General features: G+C 49.8%; 1 long non-coding RNA gene across 1 annotated transcript; it reads left to right on the forward strand.

Moving 5' to 3' along the window:
- Positions 1–1,493: 1,493 nt before the first annotated feature.
- On the forward strand, positions 1,494–5,653 carry LOC114485056 (uncharacterized). Its single transcript, XR_003678521.1, has 2 exons — positions 1,494–1,646; positions 4,823–5,653. It is a non-coding gene; the product is annotated as an uncharacterized lncRNA (long non-coding RNA).
- Positions 5,654–20,229: the final 14,576 nt, after the last annotated feature.

Raw genomic sequence — 20,229 nt, forward strand, 5'->3', positions numbered from 1 at the left:
CTGCTCTGACCACATAAAGATATAGTGGGATAAACAGAAGTTCATGAGGATAGAACTACCCAAAGTTTCATGACTTCAAGGCCCGCAGTACAGCACCCTCTGCAGGGTCTGGGGCAGCAGGAAAAGTAATTCATCCTCCTCCTGGGACCATTGGGCCACCCCACGGATGGTCTTCTCACAATGATGGAAGCAGCACAGGAGAGTAAACGTAAATACTTAAGGCCTCTTAAGGACCAGGATCAGAAGTGGCACCCTGTCAGTTCTGCCTCATTCTACTGGCCAAAGCAAGTCACAAGGTCAAACCCAAAGACCAGGGGAAAGGCGGAAGAAATTTCTGAACATAACCTAATCTACCACAGATTCTTATCTTTCAATTGCCAGAGAGTTCAGGTTTTTATTTCATTCTGTCTGGACCTTTGCAGTGGCCTCCTTTCTGGTCTCCACACCCATGCCATGTTAACCTTCTAAAGAGCGCAGGTATGACCAAGGCATTTCAATGACCCCCCAAAACCTTCCCTACCAACCATCACATGGAACCTGACTCCTTGGCTGGTTTCAACTATCCACACTCTAGACCCAACCTCCTTTCCCAGCCCTGCCCCCATTTTCCTCTCTACCCACCTACAATGGGGACAGGTTGGCTAAGACCTCCCTGTTTCCCAAACTTCCGTGTTACCTTCCTGGTGCCTCACCTGTGGTCATTGCTTCACCTGAAATTCCCCCAGGTTCTCAGGTCAGAATCCTAGCTCTTCCAAGGTGCCAATTTCCAGTTGAAAGGAAGGAATAACTCCTACCTCTGAGTTCCCCAAAGTCCCTTTACCTGGAACCCTCCGATGGCTTTTAGTTCATTCATAACTGAATGAACTAAAATGAATGTACATGTCTTATCTTACCCCCTAGAGCAGTGCCTGGCACACAGTGGGGCAACGGTATTTTTAAGGAGGATGAATGAATGGGTGAATGAATGCCTCTAGTTTTCCTTCTATGCTCTGGGCCACTTGCTGGCAGGGGTTGTAGCTGTGTCTCTAGCCCAGTGCTGGGGCCAAGATGGGCCTTAGATCCCATTGCTGGGTGTGTGGTTACCCTCACTGCTGTGGGGGCATGATTTGGAGGTTAGCAAAGGAGATAGTTTAGCCCCAGGGAGTTGAATGGAGGAGGTGATGACTGGGAAAGGTGTCATCTCCCCCTTTATCTCATTCCCTCCACCTCAGTATCTGGGTCAGTGAGGCAAGGCTGTAGGGCTCCCCAATCTGGGGGCACTGAAGAAGAGGTGCTATGGCTAAAGGTCAAGGTGGTCTTTCTGCCCACAAGTGAGTCTTCAGCATTCACGCGCCAGCCACGGGTCACCCATCGCCCTTCTCATGGAAATCATGGGGTTTACCAGTTGCCCGGGCCTAGCCCTTAGCCAGCAGGCACCGCGGCAGACCGGGGTGGTGCCCGGGCCCCTCCCAGCTCCTGTGCAGCTGACGTGGTCTCTTGTGCCTCCGCAGAAGGACTTCACAGTGCGGGAGGAGCTGCAGCAGCAGGACGTGGAGCGCTGGCTGGGCTTCATCACCTTCCTGTGCGAGGTCTTCGGCACCATGCGCAGCAGCACGGGCGAGCCCTTCCGCGTGCTCGTCTGCCCCATCTACACCTGTCTCAGGGAGGTAAGTCTCTGCCTGCCCTGCGCGAGAGCGTGGGGGCTGCCCTGTCGGCTAACGTCGCGCATCTCCATCTCTGATGCACCAGGAAAGCCACAAGCCTTGTACCACTTAAAGTGATCAATCATTTGGTTAAGAGAAACGGAACTCCCTGGTGCTTTTGTTTACTCTACCCAGGTTTTTATATATTGAGTTTACGTAAAAGGAAATAATCCCCCAAAGGAAAGTATTATGAACTCAGACTGCAGTCATTCATACTCTAGAACACTGCCTACAGAAAATATTGCGTGACTAGATCTTTGGACTGGATTGGTTTACCATTGAATTATTTATTTTAAAAAATATTTCCTGCTAAATTTCCTCTGATAAAGAAATAAATAAGGATAATAAAGAAACTTTTAAGAAGCAAGAAGTCAGTGGGGTGATTACCCTACGAGGTATCATAACCCACTTTGGAGGGTCACCCTTGGCAGCTCTCAAGGGGTAGAACTGAAGGGCAAATGTGGAAGCTATTGGTGTGTCCAGTGAGAGGCTGGTGGCTCAAAACACAGTCATGAGAGTGAGGAGGGGGAGGGCCAGTTGCATTCCAGTTATATCTTTGAGTTAGAACCAACAGGACTTGCTGACGTGAGATACAGAGAAGGGAGGAAGTGACGTAGGGTCCTCATCTACCACTCTGCTGGCACCATTTCCTGGGATGGGGAAGCTGGAAGAGAAACAAGTAGAGTGTGGATGAAAACCGAGAGTTTGGGTGGCCTGTTGGCCATCCCTGGGGACACAGGCTTCAGCACTGTGTGAAGGGTTAACGTGTACCCGGTGCTGGGGACTGGATGGGGTCACCCAGGGGTGGGGGTGGGGGGGTGAGACGGAGGAGGGGAGGTAGACAAGGAGTGGCCGGGAGGCTGGAAACAAGCCAGGAGGGCGCAATCATCACAGCCCTTGTCCAGCGGGGCCAGCCCACACCTCACAGGTGTTGGTCCCTTCCCACCCTCAGCAGCTGGTCCCAAGATGCTGGTCCCAAGAGGAACAGCCTCTGGGGAATCAGTGGGACCAGGACAGAGAAGAGGCCTGGGTTTGGCAACAAGGAGGGGCCCCACGGTGTCAGTGGAGTGAGAACAGAAGCTACGTTTGCCTCGTTGGGGAGTCGGTGGAGGTGAGGGCATGAGTGTGGACACCTTTTTGGAGAAGTGCTTCTGTGAAAGGCCACAGGGAAAGAGAACTTGTCAGCTAAAGGGGAGGTATGCGGTCAAGAGACACTTTTGTGTTTCTGGAAGAAAGATAATAGAGCAGTTTAAGAGAAAAGAGGGGGTATCTGTAAATGTTTTTGAAGCATCCATTTATAGGAAAACAGCACATTCATTCCAGACTGCATGGATCTGCATGAAAGCAGAGCACGCAGGCCTCTCCTGGGTGCTTTGTGGCCCTGTAAGCCTCTACCACTTCACATAGCCAGAGATGTTTCTTGACAAACGTACTTGAATTCAGACTTGTTTCTCAGATTCAGGCAATGACCTCTTCCAACTTGAGTTCACTCTCAAAGTGTCCTCAGCTCAGACTGAAGTACCAAGATAGGCCATGGCTATGCTTTTTGCATCCGTTTGGGATGCTTTGAAGGTAGCGCTCTTGGAGGCAGGGGGCTGGCCCAGATGGCCTCTTGGAGTCCTCTCATCCTTGCCTGAGCTGCCCTGCACCCCTGACCACCCACCTCAAGGCAGGGAGCAGCACTGTTCTAGGGCAGTGACCCAGACTGCCCCAACATGTTCCCTCTGCGTGATCTGGGCACCTCCTGGTGTTGCTGTCACCTGCTCCCCCAAGCAGGAAGCAGGGCTACAGCCGAGCCCTGGCCCTGGCTGCTGGGACACTTCTGACAACACCTGAGGTAGTGCGAACCTTCTGGTGTGAGATCCGGCAAGTGCCAGGAGGTCTGCACAGACCAGAAATAAGGAGCCTCCCCTGACGCACACTTGTTTGTTGCATTAAACTCACACAGACCCTGCCAGGCTCACGGTAAACTTGAAGGGTAAATAAATGATCAATGGTTTTCACCATTTTGTAAAAGAGGAAACCACCGCCCTGCGTTCCAAACTCTCTGCTTGAGGCCACGTGGGGAGACCCCTGAATTCTTAGGGTCAGCTGCTGCCTCCTGTACCTCATGACACATACACGCATACCCAGGTCTGACCCACGTCCCAAAGCAGGTTGAGCCAGCTCTAGGACGTTTCTAGAAGCCAAAATCACTGCCGCTGCCTTTCTCTATGCTGGAAAAGTTTAGGCTCTTTCCCCGGGGCCATGCAGGTGGCTGACCCCAAATGTACAGGGCCCACCCTGCCCTGAGGTCATCCCAGCTCCCTGAACCATCCCCAGGCCAGCATCTCTGGCTGCACACTAGACACATCCCAAGTCAAGCCTCGAGCCTTCCAACAGGATGTGCCAGCGGTGCCCCAACCCTCCTGCTCACTCCCTGTCCTCACGTGGCCCGGACCCAGCCTTCCTGCCCCACTGTGGCCAGATGGCAGCCCCAGGAATCCCCAACTGCCCTTTCGCAGTGTCATGGGACACCCACTCCATCCTCTGCTTCGGCACCACCCCCTAAGGCTTCCCCTGCTCCCCTTTCCTTGACGCCCCCGAGTCAAACACAAACCCACAGGCCATCTTGGGGCGAAGAGTCTCGTTTGGAACAAACCTAAGGGAAAGATACAAAATCCTCAGTCTCGGGGTCTTCATGCTCACGGAGGCCACCTTCACTGGATGAGGGGCTTCCCCGGATTGAGCGTGTGCTTAGCCCCTGAGCCCCTTCAGGCTGGAGGACAGCCAGCTCTCGGAGAGATGCCCTGCCCTAGAGCGAGGCCCCTGGGCATTTCCTTCCACACTCTGACCTAGTTGAATTAACTCTCTCTCAGTCACTCAAGCTTGAAATCCTGGACTCCATCCTTGGAGTCTCTCTCTTCCTGGCCCTAAAACACCTCCTTCCAGGCCCAGCTCAAGCCACCTCTTCTGGAACCTCCCCTGTCCCCACCCCCAGCCGAGTGTACCAGGAGCTCCCTCCTGAGCGAGGCAGTGCACTCCATTCTTATAGCTCCAATCCTTTTTACATCACCTTGGAGGATTTTTTAGTATTGATAACAGTACAGCGGAAGGCATTGTCCAAAGCACTTAATGCATTCTCTTGTCTTTTAACTCAGGCAACACCCTGAAGATTATCATCCCCATTTTCCAGAGAACAGACAGATCAGACAGCTTGCTCACAGCCACACAGTTAGCGGGCAGCAGAGTCAATATCGGAATCCAGACGTGACTGCCCGAGTCCCTGCTCCTAAACACCCTGCTTCACTGCCTTACAAGCAGAAGCGGGAGCTGCTCTTATTCTATTCTCGTCCATACCCAGCGCTTACTCTGTGGTGGAAGCCAAATAGATCTTTGTGGGATTGATCCTGTTTTTGCCATAAATAGCATGTGCCAATCAGAGATCCCTCTTCGAGGGATGGAGAAGAATAATTTTCAACAAGCTCTTTAATTGTTTAAGAGCAAACAGTTTCTGCCAAGATGGTTTTCCAAGTGAGTGAGGAGTAGTACTGGTGACCAGAAGCTGCGTGAGTCTTCTTGCCCTACTGTTTACAGCTCATATTTGCCTCATGAGCTCTTTTTAATTTTTTTTAATGTTTTCAAATGTTTATTGTGGTAAGAACACTTAACATGAGATCTATTCTCATAACAGCTATTTAAGTATACAGTACAGTACCGTTATCTGTAGGCACAACGTAGTACAGCAGATCTCTAGAATTTATTCATCTGGCATGACTGAAATTTTATACCTGGTGATTAGCAACCCCCCACTTCCTCCTCCCCGCAGCCTCCAGCAACTCCTATCTTATTCTTTGTTTCTATGAATTTGACTATCTTAGATCCCTCATATAAACGGAAACATGCAGCATTTGTCCTTCTGTGACTGCTTATTTCACTTGGCATAATGTCTTCCAGATTCAACCATGTTGTCCCATATTGCGAATTTCCTTCTTTTTTAAGGCTGACTAGTATTCCATTGTGTATAGACCACATTCTAAAATCTATTCATCTCTCAATGGACATTTAGATTATTTCCACATCTTGGCTGCTGTGAATAGTGTTGCAATGAACATGGAAGTGCTAATATCTCTTCCAGATCTTGATTTCAGTACTTTTAGAGAAATACCCAGGAGTGGGATTGCCGGATGATATACTGCAGAAGTTCTATTTTTAATTTTTTGAGGAACCTTCCTACTGTTTTCCATTGAAGCTGTACCATTTTGTATTCCCATCAACAATGTACAAGAGTTCTAATTTCTCAACACTTTTTAATCTTTTGTAGTTATGTGTATATATATATATATATATATATATATAATAGCCTTCCTAACAGGTGTGGGGTGGTTTTGATTTGCATTTCCTTGATGATTAGTGACCTTGAGCATCTTTTCATATGCCTGTTGGCCATTTGTATGTCTTCTTTGGAAAAATGTTTATTCAAATCCTTAGCCCATTTTTTAAAAATCTGGTTATTAGTTTCTTTTGCTTTGGGGTTGTAAGAGTTCCTTAAATTTTTTTGAAAATTAACCCCTTATCAGATATATGGTTTACAAATATCTTCTCCCATTCTGTAGGATGCCTTTTCACTCTGTTGTTAACTTTGCTGTACAGAAGCCTTGTAGTTTGATGTAGTCCCACTTTTCTGTTTTTGCTTTTGGTGTCAGATCCATGAAATCACTGCCAAGACCAATGTCAAGAGACTTTTCCCTTATGTTTTCTTCAAGGAGTTATAGTTTCAGGAGTTATGTTTAAAAGTCTTTAATCCATTTTTTAGTTTATTTTTGTGTAAGGTATAAGCTAAGAGTCCAGTTTCATTCTTTGGCATGTGAATACCCAGTTTTCCCAACACCATTTGTTGAAGAGACCATGCTTTCCCCATTGTGCTTTCCTGGCACCTTTGTTTCTATCCACTCCCTCACAGTTGACCATACATGCATGGATTTATTTCTGGGCTCTCAATTCTGTACCATTAGTCTATATGTTTGTTTTAATTACTGTAGCTTTGTAATATATTTTCTTTTTTTTAGTATCAATTTATTTATCTTATTTATTTATTTTTGGCTGCATTGGGTCTTCATTACTGCGTGGAGGCTTTCTCTAGTTGCGACAAGTGGGGGCTACTCTTCGTTGTGGTGTGGTGGCTTCTCTTGTTGCAGAGCACAGGCTCTAGGCATGTGGGCTTCAGTAATTGTGGCTCGCGGGCTCCAGAGCGCAGGCTCAGTAGTTGTGGCTCACGGGCTTAGTTGCTCTGTGGCATGTGGGATCTTCGCCGACCAGGGATTGAACCCGTGTCCCCTGCATTGGCAGGCAGATTCTTAACCACTGCGCCACTAGGGAAGTCCCTGTAATATATTTTCAAATCAGGCTGTATGATGCCTCCTGATTTGTTCTTTTTCAAATTGTTTCAAGATTGCTTTGGCTATTTGGAGTCTTTCGTGGTTCCATGTGAGTTTTAGATTTTTTTTTTTCTATTTCTGTGAAAAATAACACTGGAATTTTGATTAGAGATTGCATTGAATCTGTAGGTCACTTTGAGTAGTATTGACATTTTACACATATTAGTCTTCTAATCCAAGATCGAGAACAAGACAAAGAATGCCCAGTCTCATCACTCTTATTCAACATAGTACTGGAAGTCGCAGCCAGAGCAGTTAGGCAAGAAAAAGAAATAAAAGGATATCCAAATCAGGAAGGAAGAAGTGAAATTGTCTGTTTGCAGATGACATGATCTTGTATATAGAAAACCCTAAAGACTCCACACACAAAAAACTGTTAGGACTAAAAAATGACCTCAGTAAATTTGCAGGATAAAAATCAACATACAAAAGAATCAATTGCATTTCTATATGCTGAAAACAAACTATCCAAAAAAGGAAATTAGGAAAATGATCTCATTTACAATAGCATCAGAAAGAATGAAATACTTAGGCATAAACTTAACTAAGCAAGTGAAAGACTTGTACATTGAAAACTACAAAATACTGGTGCAAGAAATTAAAGACACAAACAAATGCTAAGACGTCCCTCAAGCTGTTTTTAATAGCATTCTAAGGACCCCTTCATCCTGCTAAGGTCCTCAGCCAAACTGTGACTGCAAGGGTTCCACACACAGGAGGGCTGTAATCAGTTCTGTGGCCTGAGCTAAGGGTCTTATCATCTCCCGTCTCACCTGGAACTGACCTGGCAGGTTTGGGGTCTGGCTCACCCAGTGCCATCCCTCATCCCCTTTTTCCTGACCCTACAAGGCTCTCTGCCACCGCTGTAACCTAGTGGTGATGTTGCTAGACTCCTCCAAGTTATCAGTGAATTGTTCTCTCTGGGCCCCTTACTTCAAGAGCTTTGTTGAAAATTCCTCTGCAGGGGATACTGCGGTGGATTTTAACCCCTCACACTTGTTTCCTCTGAGTCGACTTTCCCCATGCACCGTGGGCGTTTCTATCCACTCCCCCTCATCCTTCCTCCCTCCCCCAAACATCCCACCTTTCCTCTCTGCATTCCCATCCTCCTGCCCTCTTCTGAGTCCGGCAGCCATAGCCAGAGGTCAGAGTGGAGGAAGGGAGAGGGTGCCTCTGTCAGGAATCTCTTCTCCCTCTGCACCCCTCTGTGACCCCCCACCAACCTCTCCCTCTGGTTGGCTCCCTTGCTCTCCTTCCCCCAGGCACCAGAAACCCCATCTGCCCCTCCCTGCCCTTCCACTGAGGGGTGTCTCTGAGCCACAATCCCCCCAGGGATGCAACTGGCTGGGCTCCTGGAGGAGGCTGGCAGGCGCGCAGGCTGTAGAGGAGAACACAGAGGGCAACGAGTCAGGCTTCTCCGGAAATGAAATTGCTCCGTGCAACAATGAGAGAGCCACTTTTTTAACTTTTTGCGTGAGTGTGCATTCAATTGCTCACATTGTTTTGGCTCCAGGGGGAAATCTGACCTCGGAAAAGGCTGAGATGAAGTGGGTGTGGGTGGAGATCCTCCACTCTTTCACAGGGCTGAGAGAGTCAAGCAGAGCATTCCTCAGAGGTAACTTCCAGTGGGACCATTCCTCCCTTCCCGAGAGCAGGAGATGGGGCTGTGTCTAGCCACCCAGCTGGGGCCAAGGCAGGGCCCCCCTGGGGCTGGAAGAGACCAAGGTCGTCTGTGCCCAGGGTGGTGATGGACCCTAAGAGGAAGCAGAGACTCCAAATTATCCTCCATGCAGCCCAGGACTCTCAGTTGCATCCCTGGCAGGGGTGGGGAGTGCCTGCCCCCTCCCTGCCCCCTCTAATCTTTGGGAAGCTTTTACAAAATTACAAATTCTCAGACCAATTAAATCAAACTTTCTGGGGATGGGTTTTGAGGAGGCATGGGAGTGGGGGGGAGATTTAAGCTTCCCATATAACTCCAACGTGCAGCCAAGGTTAAGAAACACAAGTAGCCGCATCCTAGGTGCATTTCGTGAGGCCACTGATGAGCAAAGGGCACGTGGAAAGGTACCACCGGAAGAGCCAGAGAGACCAGAGTTTGAATCCCAGCTCAGCCACCTACTAGCTGTGGGGCTTTAACCTAATTCTTCATCTTTCTGAACCTCAATATTTTCTCTTTGCCTGGGAACAATGGGAATAATTCATTCTGCGGGTTTGTTTTAAGGCTTAAAATAAGTGAGATGTTCACATGAAGCAAGTAGTGTGTGACAGCCCCTCGGTGAGCTGACATGTGAATTGCTATTGAAAGCAAACCGTATTCCAGGCATTACTCGAGAGAAGTATCGCATCACAGGAGCCCCCGAAAGTAAGATCCATTCTCCTAACTGGGCACCAAGGCCCCCCACGATCGCAACCCCTTTTCCTGGAGAGCCTCTCATGAGTCCTACAGCTGCAGCCACCCTGTTCCTGTTGTGTTTCCACAGAAGGTCTCTTACTTTCCTCCTGCCTTGAGCGTGATCTTCCTCCTCCTCCTACCTGACTCTAGCCCACCTTCAAGACCAGGTTCACTTACCACCACGTCCCCACCCCGCCCCAATTTACTCTTCCTGCAGCATTCTGCAGAACTCACATCCACACCAGCCTGCCAACACCCACTCTCTGGACATGGCCTTTACCAGTGGTTGGATGAATGCCTGGTGACTTCTTCTTGATTGCTTTAAAATCATTTCCACCTTCCATCGGTACCTGAGGATAGGCTGCGTCTCATCTGTCACGTAACCCTGACTGCATTTTGTTCAGGACCCTGTGTCCATTCCGTAAGCAGTGATTTGGTTTGAGACAAAGCTAGTTTCTTACTGAACTGCAAAGTTTCCTAGTTGTACTAGAAGGAAGGAGTACAAGTTGTGATCCTCCCCGAAAAGGCTTACAATCCACTTGGCTACCACATCCCCAGAAATCAAGCAGCTGTGAACATTTATGATGGGTTGTACAAATATAGAGGTGGAGGGAGTTTAGGAGTGTGGGCAGCTGCTGGGGGCAAAGGGGAAAGGGGACTACAGCTTAAGGGGAAGTGGGCTTCAGACAGGTATTGGCAGGGGAGGAGAAAGGCCCCCAGGAAGAAAACTCTGAGCGGAGGGCTGGGAGCCAGAATGAAGCACGCCCCGTCTGTGTGGTGTGGTAAAGAGACGGCCCGATGGGTGGGTCATGGGCCGGCACTGGCTCCCAGCAGAGGCACTCTGGTGGACACAAGGTGATACTGAGAACCTCTCTCTGAGAGGGTTTCAAGCTGGAGAGCAACACCATGGAAAGCATAAAGGAGAGTTTGTTTATTCATTCAACAAACACTGAGAAAAATGCTATTTCTTTACTGAACTGAAAAGTCTCCCAGACACTTTTCCTGCTAGACATGTGCTGAGACAAAGTGAAATAAATCTGGGGCACTCCCTGGCCAGAGAGGCCCACAGATAAGTCAGTGCATGGTGGAAAGTACAGTGCTCAAAATAAGGTGAGAGTGGCAAGCGGAAATGTGGGTGCCCAGAAGGCAGATGAGACAAGATCTGCCTGGCGAGGGCATCTTAGCCGAGAACCCTCTGACTAGAGCCTTCAATCAAGCAGGCTAAGAAGCAGGAAGGGAAGGACTGGAACGAAGCTTGAAAATTCAGGAGAACCTTCCTCCATGAACAGTTTATTCCAGCCCTAGTCTTAGGCACAGACCCCGCTTGGAATGTTCCTCTGAGATTGCAGCCTTCCCAGGGCAGGTACACAGCCCCTGGGCGCTGGTTTAGCGGCAGAGTTCCTGCAGGTCCAGCAGCTGCTGCTATGAATACCCAGCTTAAGCAACCATTCCTGTAACCTCTGCAGAAATAACTCCCCACAGTTTTTTGTCCCCTCCAGAGCTGCCGTCCCCTCTTCCACTCGGCAGCCAAGTCACTCTGTGGTGTGATGCCGCTGACCTACTCAGACATCCCCCCCAAAACACACACACACACACACACACACACACACACACACACACACGAGCACCCTGGTGTGTCCCCACCTGAGGCGAGGCCTCCTCAAGATAAAATTCAGGTCTCACCCCCACCCCACCCCCCCCCCCCCCCCCCCCCTCCCCCCCCACCCTCTCCCCACACACACACACACACACACACGAGCACCCTGGTGTGTCCCCACCTGAGGCGAGGCCTCCTCAAGATAAAATTCAGGTCTCACCCCACCCCCACTCCCCGACCCTCCCCCAGCCCCCCCTTTAACTGTCCTACTTCCTTAGCCAGACTCTGCAAACTGAAATGTGAAATTTGAAGCCAGTGTTCTCCTTAGCAACCATGGTAACACAGGATCTGATAGAGAGCCTGGAGTTATAAAAATACCAGCTTCCACCAGACACTGGTTTCCAAAGGGAAACCAGTCTCCACGCCAGAACCGTTTTTAAACAGTCTTAAAACTCAAGAGATTTCCAAACCAATCTCAACATGGCTCAGGAGGACATCTCTTCAATTCCGTTTTGGAAGGTGGTGCAGTTGCAAGCTTTCGGTATTTTCTCTAAAATTTAGAGACGCAGAAAAGATGTGGCTCTCTGAGAATTCGGTTGCCGTGTCAAGGACATATAGGTGGGAGCGGCTGTTCTTAAACAGCAAATATTCGACTTTTTTTTTTTTTAAGTTAGATTGAATTGCTGCCACTCCTAACAAGTTCCCTCCCAGCGAGTCCTCAGCGCCATCAATCCTCCTAATTATAGAGGGGGACTGATTTGATCTATCTCTCCTTCGTTGAAGACGGCTTTAATTAACATAACCATTTTCTAGCAGGAATTTACGTTTAAGCCCTCGAGTGGAGAGGTAAGAGGTAGAGCTGTCTAAACTTCTCTGCTCAGGGCCAGAGAGAAACGTCCTGCATCGCTGTCCTCCAGTCCCTCCCCTCCCCCACGGAGGCCCCCTGCGGCACGGCCTCTCGCCTTCTCCCGGCGCTGCCTGCAGGGGGCGCCTGGCCTTGCGGGTTGGGGGTGGGGTGCTCTTCCTGGAGGCACGGGGCCTCCCCCGGCCCAGCCCCCAGCCCCGCCTCCGCCGCCCTGGGCGGACCTCCTCTCCCCACCTCCCCACCACGCTCCGCGCTCTCCTCCTGCTTCCTCTTATCTCCTGGGGCCACGCCTTGTAATTTTGAAAAATATTCTAACTCAGTAATTAATGTCTGAACTTCAAGAGGCCCCTGCTTTCTGCAGAGTCGCGCAGAAGGCGGGCAGGGACGGGGAGGGGCCGGGGTGTGGATTCTTTTTCTAAGCTGGCGAGTGGAAGGTGGAGGATGCATTGTTTCTTGCTAGAGTTTGTGTACAAGATACACACATATATACGTGTACACATACGCATGCGTCTGTCCATAGATTTTTTAAAATCCTTTGGGTTTGGAAAAAAAGGATCCTTCCCCTCGCTCTGTCCCAGTGGCGTTTTCCCAGTGGGCTGATGTCAGAGGCTGCTCAGCCAGCTGGGGAGCATGTGGGGAGACAAGCTGGGACACTTTGTGGGCGTTTAGGTCCGGGCAGGGGAGTGGGGATTGGCTGGGAGGGAGAGGGAGTGACCTATATATTTAGAGGATAAGAAATCAGGAGCTGTGGGGTAAAAAAAATGGCCATCAGTAACTTCAGATAACACAGAAGTCAAAAAAAAATGTTTGCCTATTTCCCACCCACAAGGAGGTTGTAAGCAGCCCCAGTGAATCCTGGCTCAGCGTCCCTCAACAAACGCCTCCCCGTGGTTTGCCCATCCCCCATCCCAGCCCTGCCAGCCCTTCCTGCCCCAGCTCGGGTCCCCTCCACCCAGCAGTTTGGGTGCCAAGGGATGAGCGGGCTGCTGGGGCCTGGCACGAGCATGCTGTGCGTGGTCCCCGCCCTCACAGAGCTGCTGTCTACTGGAGCTGGTGCATAAATCACACGCAAGTCTCTCCAGGACCCACACTGATCTTTCTTTAACCTGCTCCAGCTCTCGGGGTCAAAGAATTTAAAGCCAGCAGCTGATGATACCCCACTCGCTGCTGCCCCACCTTCAGAGTAGATGATGTTTAGGCAGCACTTGTTGGTGTGGAAACCAGCAAGTTAGGAACCACCTTTTCTCCTCTTTAATGTCTACCTCAAGTCCTAGCCAGAGCCCAATTCCTTATCGATGGCTCCATTGTCAGTGCTGCCAGCAACGATCGGTAGGTAACCGGAGGCCTGGGCCAGCCAGGATCAGCCTTTCTTGTAGCCAGAAGAGAAGGGTGTGTGGGGAGAGGTGGACTTCAGAGCTAGACAGACCCAGGCAGCTTACCCACTCTGGCCCTCGGTTCCTTGTCGGGATGAGGATTAAACGTAATTTAGTAGATTTGCTAATTACAAGTTGACTTCCTCCCTTCGTTGCAGCAGGACACACAAAACAAAGACATGAAAAACAAAAGACATAGAGTAAAGGGATCAGCCAGCAGCATATTCATATCGTAGAAAATGAAGTGCTTCTTAATGAGAAAAAATGTGAAGGAACACAGTAGACGAAGTCAAGGCCTTTGTCCTTGCCGTTCCTTCTGGGAGAATGCCCTTCCAGGTATCCTTCCAGACCTCTTCTGGGTGTCAGTTCCTCAGAGGGACCCTCCCGGACGATACTCCTCACAGCCTGCTTTCTTTTTCTCCATAGCCCTGACTAGTATCTGACTCTACCTTAAGAGTTTTCTTTGTTAATCTGCTTGTTTTCTGGCTCCCCAACTAGCATGGAAACTCTCTAAAGGCAGGGGCTGGTCTACTCTGTTCATAGCTATATCTCCAGTGCCTGGAACAGTGCCTGCCATATAGTAGGTGCTCAATAAATCCTGTTGAATAAATTAATGAAATAGAATGTCTAGACTGAACAAAGCAGGAAACAACAGTCACCCTTCTAGAGTGAATCCAGGAAGATTGCTCAGGGGAGATAATTCCAGAATCCTTGAAGAGGCAAGGTGAGCAAGCAGAGTGGGACTGGCTGACCGTGGTCCCTAGAGATGAGCACAGAACGAGGGAGGGAAGAGGAACACTCCCCCCGAAATCCAACTCAAAGGAGTGTGCGCAGAAGGTGAGCAGAAAATGCTGCGAGTCAATGAAGCTGCCCGTGTTCTGTCCCCACATTTCGCTCTAGTTAAGTGGTCTTTTCTCGACTTCTGTCTGCCAGGCTTCATGTGAGATTTAATTAGCCTGTCCAAAGTCAGAATCCTATGAGCCACCATCGTGAGAAGTCAGGGTGGGCTTCTGGCCCTGCTTCATAGATCGAGAGCCTTGGGGAAGGGATTGTGGAGGGGCCACTGAGTGAGCACCTGCTCGGTCCCCTGCCGGCTTCAGCTGGGCCTGGGGAGGCAATCAAGGAGCAGAGCCTTCCTCTCCTGCCTCTCCCCTGAGGAGGAGGAGTAAGGAGGATGCACTGGGCACAGGAGGGTGCTGTGAGGGTCGGAAGAAGGTGAGGCCTCGACACAAGAGGTGGGAGAGTGGAGCGGGTGAGAGAGGACACCCACAGTCACAAACGCTGAGGAGAACGAAACCTCTTAGCCCTTGACGATCACAGCACAATCCCAGCGATGAAGCAACACATCCAGTACAATATAATGGCAGCCGCTATGTCACTGTACCTTATCTAGTAGCTGCGTTTTTTAAAAGGCACCAGTGAAATTAGTTTCAATATCTTTTATGTTATCTAATATAGCCAACGTATTATTTCAACGTATAATCAATATTAAGAAACAGCAGTGAGATTTTTTTCTATTATTCTTTTTTGTACTAAGTCTGAAATCCAACGTGTATTTTACACTTAAAGCATCTCTCAGTTCGGACTCGGCGCATTTCAAGTGCTCAGGGCCACGGGTGGCTGGTGGCTCCTGTACTGAACCATGTAGGTCTGGAGGCTAGCTTCTGGAATCCTCGGGCTTTTGGAACAGTCTGGATCCCAAGAGTATCTGGATGCCCGAAGTCTCAAAAGTATCCGTATAGCTTCTCTCTCTGAGCACCCAGAAGCAAAGGAAGGCGGTGTGAGCTGAGACTTTATTTATTTATTTATTTATTTATTTATTTTTTTTATTTTTTTGCGGTACGCGGGCCTCCCTCTGTTGTGGCCTCTCCCGTTGCGGAGCACAGGCTCCGGACGCGCAGGCTCAGCGGCCATGGCTCACGGGCGCAGCCGCTCCGCGGCATGTGGGATCCTCCCGGACCGGGGCGCGAACCCGGTTCCCCTGCATCGGCAGGCGGACGCGCAACCACTGCGCCACCAGGGAAGCCCGAGCTGAGACTTTAAACTCATAATCAACATGCTAACGCTGCTTGGTTGGCGAGAGGTCCCTGAGGGGGTCTGCAGAAGGCAATCCTTGTGACCCCAGAATGAAAAAAAAGATGGAGAGAGGGAAAGGGGGAGGTGGAAAAGGTAAGAGAGAAGAAAAACACAGAAGGGGGAAAAAGAGGTCGTGGGTGGCCAGGATGGCAGGCTGCGTGACAGAGCTAAGAAGAGTCCACAGACCGAGGAGGGGCAGCCCCGGCAGGGCAGGCAGCTGCCGTCTCCTGCTCACAATGGCTAAACAGAAAGCGCGGCCCAGGCCATGGAAGACACAATTAGCTCATTCTTCCATTGCCCTTTTGGTTACACTGTTGTTCTCGGGACAGCCATTTCTGCAATTAAGACCTTGTCCCTTACTCAGAGGTACTGCAACATAAAAGTATTTGCTGAATCTGGTTTCCCAGGGTTAAAAGCCAGACTTAGGAAATGCAAACACACATTCACTAACTAATTATCCTTTAATTAAGGCTGAAGCCCTGCTTAAAACAATTAGCTCCAGGAATTGAACGGTAGGTAGGACTCCACTTTCTGCTAATTGGTTCTCCCCGGATCGCCAGGATATGGCGAGTTTCGAGGGAGGCGGGGACAGGAGGGAATGAATTCATCTGCTGCTTTTGGTCTGGACTGGACCGAGCGCGGCTTGCTTTGGACACGTTAGTCAGAGGAGAGCTGGAGGTGTGGGGAAGAGGGAGGAGGATGTGGTTTGGGCAAGGAGAGTCGAGAGGCTGCCCCAGGCTTGGACGCGCGCGGGCTGTGGGAAGTCTCAGGAGCTGCTGCTGGCCACACTGAGGTGCCTTGCCTGGCTGGAGCTGAGGGCGTGGGCCAAGGATTAGCTGACTGGAAAGCAATTAGATGAGGTGGGGCGGGCTGGGAAAATACCTGGAATCCCAGGGCCAGGGTTGAGACTTGCTGGGGCACTGCCCGAGGCGGGAGCCTCGTGGGCTCTGGGGAGCGGAGGTGCCCCCCGGTGAAGGGTGACTGACACTGGTCCACCGGCCCGAGCCTGTCTTGCCTCTTGCCTGTGAGGAGAAGTGGATTCTAGAGTGAGGGGAGTCCAGAAAAGAGGCCCTTTTCTGATTACATTCCCTCTCTCCGAATGTCTCCTTCGCCTCGGTTTGCCCGCCCCCCTCCCTCCACCCCTCCGCAGACTCCCAGGACTTTACTAAGGCGGGCCTCATGCACTCAGACTACCTCCCCCTTTTCTAGGTAAGAGGGATGTGTACGTAGGGTGTTACCCTTCCAGGGACTTTTAACGTTTTGAAAGGAGAGGTTGGAAGAAGACAAAATGTGTGCCCCAAAGGAAAAAAAGGATGCTCAGGGTTTTGGGGAGAGTCAGGGAGATGACTAACACCTCCAGGGGTCTCCCCAGAAAATACCCACAGGCATTAAAGCTTGCAGAGAATCCCTGGAGCCTTTCTTCCGGGGGGCTTCCAGTTAAGAGGCCCTGCTCCAGAAGTGGAATTGGGATTTTCATCCAGGCAAATGGTCAGGGGGGCCTTCCAGACCACCCTCAAAGCAACAGTGTAAAGGATTCTCAGGGCTGACCCAGCACAGATAAGGACCTCCACGGATTCCAAAAGCCCCTGACAGCTTACTTTTCTCCCCCCAGAAGAGATCCTAGCTCATCCCTGAGCTCTCCTCTCTTCTCCCCAGATCAGAGGTCAAAAGACTTCTCTAAAGGGCCAGATAGTAAACATTTTAGCTTTGCAGCCCAAGAGGCAAAATCGAGTTTAACCACATCCCTGCGATGTGTACTGTGCTGAGCAGCAGAGTGCAGATCAGTGAGAACGGTTTCTGTAGAAACTACTCAGCTCTGCTTTCGTAATGGGAAAGCAGCCGTAGGTGATATGTAAATGACTGAGAGTGACCGTGTTCCAACAAAACCCTATTTACGAACACTGAAATTTGAATCATATCATTTTTTATGTGTCACCGAATATTACTCTTCTTTTGATTTTTTTCCTAGCTATTTAAAAATGTCAAAACTATTCTCAGCTCATGAGCCTGTAAAAGGCAGGCTGCGGACCAGATTTGGCCGGTGGGCTGTAGTTTAACCGACCCCTGATCTAGATCTGTGGTTCTCAGCTGGGAAATTGCCTTCCAGGTAATGTTGGTGCACATTAAAGTTTAAGAGTCACTGTCAGAAAGGAGAATTTGCCGCTTCTCGGGCAATGCTGATGCTGAGGTTAGGAGGACCACACACTGAGTAGCAAACACTGAGCTAGTCTGAACTTCACCCCCACTTTACAGATGACAAAACAGGCCCAGAGGTGACATAGCTCTGTCATATGAACCCAGGGAGAGGCTTCTCTGTCACAGGATGCAGAGCTGGGTGGTTTTCTATCTCTGGCCGCCTTCAGAGATCTACCCTTCCAGCAGCTCACGATGCCCGAGGCTCTAGCTGAGACACAGGAAATGTGTATGTGTCCCCTGGAGTCCCAAAGTGGCAGGGCTCCAGTGAGTCACTTCCCATGAATGGCGATAGTACGCACTGAGGCATCCTCATGCTGTCAGTCAGCTCCCTCCCTGCCCTGCGCTTTAGAGAAACTCCCTGCCAGCTTCCGGGGGGGGGGGATCGACAGAGCAGCACAAGAGGGAAGCTAAAAGCCCCCTCTGTGAGAAAGGAAATGGAAAGAACAAGGGCCTGGACGTCAGATTTACATGATGTCAAATCCCACGCTTTTTGTACTAGCTGGAACCTGAGCAAGTTACTTAATCTCTTTGAACCTCAATTTTTCCATCAGTAAAATGGGGAAACAGCCTCTACCTCTGCAGGGTTGTCTTAAGGATTGATCGTCATGTCTGTCAAGTGTCTGGCACACAGTACAGAACTTTTATGGTTTATTTTTTCTTTTTCTTTTTTCTTCTTTTGCCACGCTGCATGGCATGTGGGATCTTAGTTCCCCGACCAGGAATCAAACCCGCGCCTCCTGCAGTGGGAGCGCGGAGTCTTAACCCCTGGATGTCCAGGGAAGTCCTAGGGTCTCTTTATCGGCCACCCTGGCATTGTGCCTTAACCACAGAGCTACCCGGCCACAGCCTAGACAGCCACGGAAGAAGGCGACACCTGAGACCACGGCTGTGTTGATGTCACTGGCTTGTGCTTCTGTGACATTTCCATTGGTGATTTAGGGGTATGGCTCATGTCCAGGGTTTGTACCTCGGGCCCTTGGGCGGCCTTCAGGGTCTGGGAACCCACTGAAATTGTACGCTGACATCTGTGAACCTGTGGAGATGTGCGTTTTTCTGGGAGAGGTGCCAGAGTTTTCATCAGATCCTCAAAGGGCTCCATGTTCCCCCCCAAAATTACAGGATGCATATCTATAAACAGTGCAGAAGAGAGCACCAGACTTTTGAGACAGATTCCTGGATTTGGAAATCAGCTCCCTGACACTGACCTATGCATCGGAGGTCAGATCTAATTCAGATCTGAACTTCCATTTCCTCAGCCCTAAAAACTGGGACTAGCATACCTGCCCTGCCAAGTCCAGAATCAGATGATAGATACCCTATGAAGGAAAACCCAGAGTGGGCAGTCAAGAATGGGTAGGGCTCTCACAGGGGCCCAGGTGGGCAAGGTGAGTCACAGGGGGCCATCCTGCAGGGCCAGTGTGTTTGCTTCGAATTTAAATACTGGGGGTTTTAAAGTGGGCAAAATTAAACTCTGGTGATAAAGAGGATCATGGTGACCCTCGGGAAGGGTCAGTGAAATGACGGGGTGGGTGCAAGAGGACGGTGGGGTGTGATCCAGGTTTGTAGCTCTTGGTCAGGGCATCAGAACATGTTTGCCCTTTGTTATTTGTGCTAATCCATCTCACTGCACATTTTTGTATGTGTGATACTTAAACAAAAAGTCTTCTCAAAAAACGTTCAACTGAGAAAACTAGAAATACAATATAAAATCACCCCCTGGGGGCTTTTTCTACATAATTTTGCAGTTAAGTTAGCACATAGCTTGAAGAAAGAGTAATTTATATATAAACACAAATAATAGAGTAAGATTTTAAAATAATCCAAAAGCCAGGTTTAAGCATCTTTCTTCTTCACCCAAACTGCTATCTAAGTCTGCTTACATAACTTCTGCTTTCTTTAATTATCTCACAGGGCCCACAGGCTGTCTCGGGCCTCTTCACAACCATGGTGGACCTGGCCTATTTTGGGTGGCCCGTCTGCCAGGGCGGTGGCTTTGCTCAGCACACTCCTTGATTCCAGAGTGCGCCTGTCCTATCCCTTCTCTCCTTCTTTCCTGCAATGGATTTCTCTTCTCTCTCCCACCTCACAGGCTCCCCTCTCCCTAGGGTTTTCTTCTTATCAACCCACTAAATCCATCTGAGGGGGGAAGACCTTCCATTGCCCCATATTCCCCTCCAGAAGGCACCCCATTTCTCTCTTCCCTTAGAGCCAGAATTTTCTAAAGAATTGTCTCCCTACATGGTGTCTCTGGGTTGCTTCTGCCCCACCCAGCCCACAGCGTGGTCCCCGTTTGAGACTGCCATATCAGCAAATCCAGAAGCCTACTCAGGCCTCCACACCACCATGATAGCAAGGAAGCAGCATAGATGATTTGTCAACCCGTGACAGTGTCTGTGCTCCAACAAAATTTTATTTATGGACACTGAAATCTGAATTTCATGTAATGTGTCACAAAATATTGTTCTTTTGATTTTTTTTGGTCAACCATTTAAAAATGTAGGGACTTCCCTGGTGGTCCAGGGGTTCGGACTCCGTGCCTCCACTGCAGAGGGCATGGGTTCGATCCCTGGTCAGGGAACTAAGATCCCGCAAGCTGCGCGGTGCAGCCGAAGAAAACAAAGAGGAAAAATA

The sequence above is a fragment of the Physeter macrocephalus genome, unplaced genomic scaffold (genome assembly GCF_002837175.3).
Source record: "Physeter macrocephalus isolate SW-GA unplaced genomic scaffold, ASM283717v5 random_424, whole genome shotgun sequence".
Lineage (NCBI taxonomy): Eukaryota > Metazoa > Chordata > Mammalia > Artiodactyla > Physeteridae > Physeter > Physeter macrocephalus.